We start from the raw sequence: 7,097 nt of genomic DNA, 5'->3' as shown, positions 1-7,097 counted from the left end.
GGTCTCCCTCTCCAGTGCTTGCCAAGTGGTGTCGGCTTTTCCTTTGCACAAGTTCCCGGTGTTTGTGCTCATGCAGCTGATTATCTCCCTGTTTCCTCTCCCTCCTGATGTTTCCTGCCTTGCTTACTCCCTTTTGCTGGTTTTGCCCTTTGTGTCAGGCTTATCTTCCGGCTCTGGGCAGTGTCAGATCTCTGTGTCCCCCCCTTCCCAACATGATGGCAATGCACAGACCTGAGCACCCTGCCCTGGGTCCTTTCCTTGGGCTGCAGCACAGGGAAATGCCAGCTCCCTGGGAGCATGGGCAAGCTGGGACAGAGCAAGGACAATTTATGATACATCTGCTTTTTAGCAGCTGATCCATCTCTATTCTGAAGCTGGGGACCAGGTACCAATTGGACCTTGGGGAGCTGCTGGGTCCAGTAGTAGGGAGCATTTCAGGTACTCTTCACATAGGGGCTGCAAAAGGACACAGGGACACATCTGGGGACTTCCAGGGAGCATGGACGGGAATGTTGTCACCCAGAGCAGCTCAGACTGCCTCCACCAGCTCCTGTGGGGCCACAGTAGTATCTGGGGTAAACACAGAATCATAGAATAGTTTCAGTTGGAAGGGACCTTCAAAGCTTATCCAATCCAAACCCTGCCATGAGCAGGGACATCTTCACCAGGTCAGGTTGCTCAGAGCCCCGTCCAGCCTGGCCTGGGATGTCTCCAGGGAAGGGGCATCCACCACCTCTCTGGGCAACCTGGGCCAGTGTTTCACCACCCTCAGCGTATATCTCAGCTCTGGGGAGCTCAGCAGTTCTCCAGGCTCCAGGGACTGACTTCAGTGATGGGAAAGGCCCATATTTTCCAGGGTCTTTCACCAACTGACACCTTTCAGACCAACAGCCACCAGAAAAGACTTGTTGCACCAGCAGCTGGTGTCAGACATGTCCATGGTCAAGGCAGGAGTGGGGAGGACATGGAGAGTCCTGGCAGGACTTGCCAGGATCAGGCCAAGTGAGAGGCACCCCACCATGCTCAAGTGGGGCAAACAGAGCCCCCGTGACAGGCTCCAGGAGCAGGGTGGGGGCAGAAGAGGAGGCAGGGAACGGAAAAGGGCTGCTCCTGTGACACGGCTGCGGAGGTGGAGCAGGAGGCAGGTCACAAACAGGCAGCACGCGAGGAAGCGCTGGGACACCAGCCAGTGTGGCCAGGGTGGCTGCAGCAGCTCCAGGTGCAGCAGGACCTTCACTGGCTCGGGAAGGAACGGGAGCAGAGGCAACCAGAACTGCAGGGACCTCATCAGGACCTGGAGATCCTCTCGGCAGGAGTCTCCTTCCAGCCAGAACAGCTCTTCATTCTGCCAAGGTGCGGGCACTGTCCATGGCATGGGGGGGACAGGGAAGCAGGATGGTCACAGTGGGGGCATCTCCGTGCTGGGTGGCACTGCGGTCCTGTGGCTCAGAGCCCCAGGTGACCATTGCCAGAGCCACCAGCAGTGGGGTAAACCAGTGCTGGGAAGGCTGGATCATCTGGGCAACTGCAGCTCTCTGCAGGGTGCAATGCTGGGAGGGTCCCAGGGTTCATGGCTGCCACCGAAGTACTGGGACCCCAGCCTGGGTGCATGAGAAATGTGGCTCAGGAGGAAGCAGGTCCTGGCCCCCACAGCCCAAGAACTGCCAAGGAAGCCAAGTGGGGCCAGCAGATAATGTGCCAAGGCTTCCTCCAGCACCGCCGCAGCTGCAGGGCCAGGGTTGCTCTGTCGCTATCTGACCCTGCAGAGCCCCATGGATCCCTTTTCCCTCTCGCTGGGTTATTGTTAGTGGGGAGGAAGCAGCTCACCAAGTTCCACCTCAAGCTTTTAACCCGCTGCTGCCTGACCTGCTGCTCACTGCTCCCGTTGGCCAGAGCCAGGTAGGCTCCATGGCTGCCCTAGGAGGATGGTTTGGTTTGGCACCAGGAGCTTGCTGCAGGCTTTACCTCCTTGGGGACAAGTAGCACCCCCTGACAGGTCTTCCCCAAGCCCTGTTGTCTCGCACAGCCACCTTTGCAGAGGGCGGATACTGCCATTGTCATCTCTCAGTGTGGAGAGGTCCTGAAGGCTTCAGGTGCTGATGATTTCCTCCTTGTTCTTTCTTCCCTCTTTTAGCTGTTTGGATCCTGCCTGATGCTTCCTTGGGAAGCCTCCCCGGTCTGCTGTGGGGGGCACCATGGAAGTGGAAGCTTTACCAGCTTGGCACAGATTTAACCCAAATACCTAATAAAAGGTTTGGAGGAAATCCATCCTGGGGAAGAAAATTGCAGCACTTCACCAGCTTCATTTGATGAACTGGGGTTTAATCAAACCCCAGGGTCTCCAGAGGTGCTACCTGCTGCTCCCTGGGTAAGTGGAAACCAGATGGATATCTCAGCAATGTTCTCCATATCATCTTCTCATGCAACTGAACTTGGCCAAATTGTCCCCCACTTCTCATGTGGCAGGGAGGGGACCTCAGTGCCTTAGTGTCCTCCCAGCACTGGCCACATGGGACATATTTCCCAAGCATCAGTGTCCATGCAGGAGCAGAGGTAGGTCACCCAGCCGGGGAGCCTGCCAGGGTGATGCAGAGATGCTCCAGGCTCTCCTGCAAATGCATCACATATGTTTGTGTGCCCGTTGCACGCCCCGGTGCTGCATGTGCACCCCCAGCATCAACCAGTGGTTTGCCTGGGCCAGCCTGCCCCATGCCCTGGGGACCTGACACAGCCAACACACGCGTGTCTTCCAAAAAAACCCATCTGGGAACTCTACAAGCTGTGCAGTCGCCTGAACTCGGCTTAGGAGCATGCACATGTGGGTTGCAGCGAGGTGCTCGCCCTCCCTCCCACAGCCAGGGCTTCTCCCCACGCCTTTGTCCCCAGCGGTGCCCACAAAAGGGGTGACGCTGCCAGAGCGGGTCTTTGGCTGTAGGATCTGGTCCCGCTTTGAAGGGTCCTGATGGGGGATGTGGTGCAGGCAGGTCAGCCTCTCCCTGTCTGTCCCCTGGCACCAGCTGCGCCTGAATTTCCAGCTGTTGCAGAACAAGTTCCTGGGAGGCTGTACCCAGAGCCGGCATGGCACTGAGCTGCTCGCATGTCTGTCTGGTGTTGTGATGACACAGGGGGCTGTGGGGATGGGGTCAAGCTGCCCAGGACATGCCCGGGGCTGGGGAAGCCTTCCTGCTGCTCTCCTGTGCAACAGGGCTTGCTAGAGGGGTTGTCCCCTCCGTCCTCCACACATCAGCACCCAAATGCACCTGTGCAAACACAGTGAGAGGCACAGGGACTTCAGGGATGTCCCTGGGGACCAGCAGGTACCATCCCATCCTCTCCAGCCACCTGGTTTGTGTCCCAGCCTTTGCCTGGAATGCAGAGCAGTGTGGCCAGGATGCCTACTCAGGTGCCAGCCCTGCTCCCCTGGAGCATCCTTCCCCTCTTGTTTGCTCTAGGGAGAAGACTTGAGCTCCAGTGATGGCAAGAACAAGGATTCAGGCTCATTTTGATGAGCTCGCTCTCCCCTGTGTCCCTCTCCTCGGAGCCAGGGAAGTGACGCTGGGGAGGAACTTGGCTCCTCTTGTTTGTTATTACAGGATAGAGTTACCCTTTAAAGCAGAGCCAGTGCTGTCAGGGCTGCATACCATCCCGGAACATCACTCCTTCCCAACGGTTCCAACACACTTCTTGTTATTGTGCTCGTGTGGAGCCAGCCCGCTCCCAGCCCTGGGCACAGCGAGGGGAATGCAGGTGGGGGGGACCTGAAATGGAGCCTCAAGGCTCTTTTCGCACTCTGGGAAAGCTGGAAGCAAAGGGAAAAGGTCTCTCTCTGGAGAGGGAGAGCTCTCCAGAATCTGGGATATGTGGGGAAGAAGGAGCAGAAGGTCCCCTAGGCAGGATGAGGCTGGGGGTATCTGCTGTCCCCCTGGAGAAGGGCCAGGGATGCTGCCCTCACTGCATCTCAGCTGGGGACCCTCTTGAGGGGACAGACCACTGTTTTCCACTGGAGAAACTGCACCAGGCAGGGCAGTGGTATGGGGCTGGTACCCATCTTGCCACCCCACAAGTCCAGTGCTGGCTTGACCAGCAGCACAAGGTCCTGGGGTGGCACAAAAGAGGGCTGGCTTCCCCTTCGGGCCCCACCTCTGTCCCCAATGGTCCCAAATCCAGGAGACTTCCCTCTCTTGTGAGCTGGCACCCCAGGAGCCACTCCAGCACCCCGAGACTTTGCAGACATAGGGATTCCTCAGCAGCACCCCGGCCATCCCACCCACGCTAGACCTTCTGAAAGGGGCTGGGGGCTTGTGGGGCTTGACTCCCCGCAAACATGCTGAGCTGTGACGTGCTTGTGGGGTGGAGGGGAAGGAAACCGGCCTGGTGGAGCCGAGCCAGGGAAAGCTTCCTGGCAGCCAGCTCCAGCCTCCAGTGCCGGCCGTGCTGCTGCAGATGGCTGGGAGCAGGATGGAAAGCCAATGGCTGAGCGAGCCCTTTCCAGCCCTGTGCCGGCAGGGAGGCAAACGCCAGCTGGTGACACAGCACTGGGGCTCTGACACTGCCGCCCCGGCAGGGTGTTGGAGGGAAGCCTGACTCATCCCCGGCAGGAGAATCTGAGACGTGCAGATGTAAACAGAGCTGGCCCCAACGCGCCAAGGCATGTGACAGATACAGGAGAGACTGGCTGGAGCCACAGCCCGGGGCTGGTGGCATCAACACATGCGCTAGAGGCACATGAAAAGGGGGCTTGACCTGCAGAGAGCCCACTGCCCTAAAGCTCAGGGGAGCATCACTTGGGTTGGGAGGAAGGGGCAGGATCCGGATTATCAGCATGTCCCCTCTCTCCCCCCACAGCAGCTTTAGCAACTAGTTTTGCCCCTGGTGTGGCTGTTTGCCTGCTGCGACTTTTCTCCAGGGACACCCTTCTCATTGGGACCAATTTGAACCAGCAGCTCAGGACAGGCAGAAGAGGCATGAGATGAGGGCAAAGCTCCTGAGATGCCATCTCGTGGTGCCAGCTTCAGGAGCAGAGTGAGTGCAGCTCATGGAGTCATGTTTCCCTGCATCTTCTCTTCCGCAGGGTTGGAGTGAGCAGAGAAGTGCCAGGCTGGGGTGCATGGAGGGTCACCAGGTGCCTGTTCCCATCCAGGGACCAGTTGTTCAGTTGTCTGATGCACTTGCTAGCACACGATTTCCCTTTGGGTTTATATGTGCCGTGCTGCAGGATCTGGGCTGGGAGAGCTGCAGGCCAACGGGGACAGGAGATGATTACAGCCACTTCCTATGCTTGCTTACCCCTCGCAGCTGGTTTCATTTCCTTAATCCCCATCCCAGCATTTTCTTTGTTGCTTTCTTTGTTGTTTTCTTTGGAGGGATCATTTGCTGAAGGCTGGTGCTTGCTGCAGGCAGCATTTTCATGCTCTGGGAGACCAACGTGGGTGCCCGCTGGCTGCTCCCCACGGAGCTGCTCTGTGCTTCTGGGTGCAGTGGGTGCTGCTCGCAGGGGAATAGGGACCCCACATAGGTCAGGGTAGGCGTGGGGTCCTCTGCGCTGCTTGGGGAGGACCACATTGGCATGTGTTTGCAAACAGCCCTGCCAAAGCACCTCCTGTTCCAAATTGCCTTTTCCTCTTGCATCCCCTGCGGCACCGGCGTGCTTGGCCTGGGCCAGCTTTGGGACAAGTTATTCCTGCAGCAGCTGACCTGCTGGGCTGAGCTTTACTGGGCGCAATGCCGAATCCCCAGGTTGCTGTTGCCACACCGTGGTCTGGCCATGTGTGTTGAGGTGGGCTGGTTGCTGGGCTTGTCCATGACCTCAGCTTTCCTGCCCTGTGTCAGATGGTCCCTGAGGGGGCTGCAAGAATCCTGTGAATCATGAATACTTTTGGAGTGATTCCTCTGGGGTGTGTGTGAGATGGTTCCTACCATGCTGAGGCAGGGACGGCTGCCTGTTTGCAGGAGGCGATGTGGTCCCAGGGGATGGGCAGCCTCTTAAGCTGAGCCAGGGTAGGGGTTGGAGGTGCTGCCTGCCACCTTCCTAGGGTGGAGAAGGAAGTTAGAGGGGACAGCTGGGTGGTGGCTAGGGAGCCTGGATTAGTCCATGGTGTCCTTCAGCAGCTCCTTGCCCTCCTTGGTCCGTGCTGGGGCTGAAGCTCATGCAATCGCAATCTGCATGTTCTGGCTTTGGACTTGGGTCCCTGCTTGCCAGACAGATAGTCTGGGCAAGCTAATCGGCACCCAGCACCGGCCAATGCCGAGCAGGTTTGTGACCACTCTGGGGACGTCCTCACCTCTCCTCTTCTAGCCCTGCAGACAGGCAAAGTGCCGCGACAGGCAGCTCTGCCCCATGAAGAGGGACAGGCTGGGTCAGGGCTGTGCCCGTGCCACTGTGGATGGCCCTGAGCGCTCCAGGGAATGGTTCCCAGCAGAGCTCAGAGGACCTGCTGGCACAGCCTCTCCCTGCTGCCGGCCAGTTCCCAGCACGGCTGGGGCCCCGGTGAGTCAGCTGGAGCGGCAGCTCACGTCGCTCATGCTGCACCAGCTCTTCGCTTTTTCCCCATTTGAGTTCCCCAAAAAATGTGCAGCTGGAGGGATGAGGAGCCTGGCGCCGGGATGCTCAACTCTGAGCCTGCAGAAGATTCTTCTGAGCCAAGGCACCTCGGCTGCTCCTGGGGACGATGACCAGGCTCTAAGTGTGCCCAGCACGCGTGGCTGTCCCGGGACAAGGCTTGAAGCCCTGGCCCACATTTACTGCCTTGCTCCAACGCTGAGCAGGAATGCTGAGCACGCAGCGGTGGAGGGAGGCAGGCCTGGAGCCAAGAGCTGGCCTCCTGCCCTCCAGAGAGAGGGGAGAGAGGAAGACGTGGCTCCAGGCCCAGCCTGCAGTGAGAAGTGCAATTTGGGCAGAGACCTGTGGCGCAGGGGTCTGCTGATGGCTCAGAACTTCCTCTGCATCGCAGCAGGCAGCTGCAGGCAGCTGGCATAGCTGGTTGCTGAAGCTGCCAGGGAGAGGGGAATATACTGAGAGTGGTCCCAGGTCATCAAGCTCCAGCAAGGTGCGATCCTGTGCTGAGAGGTGCTGGGTGATGCCAGCTGGTGCTCAGACA

The sequence above is a fragment of the Nesoenas mayeri genome, assembly GCF_963082525.1.
Source record: "Nesoenas mayeri genome assembly, chromosome: 12".
In the NCBI taxonomy this organism is placed as follows: domain Eukaryota; kingdom Metazoa; phylum Chordata; class Aves; order Columbiformes; family Columbidae; genus Nesoenas; species Nesoenas mayeri.
This window is presented reverse-complemented; position numbering follows the sequence as displayed.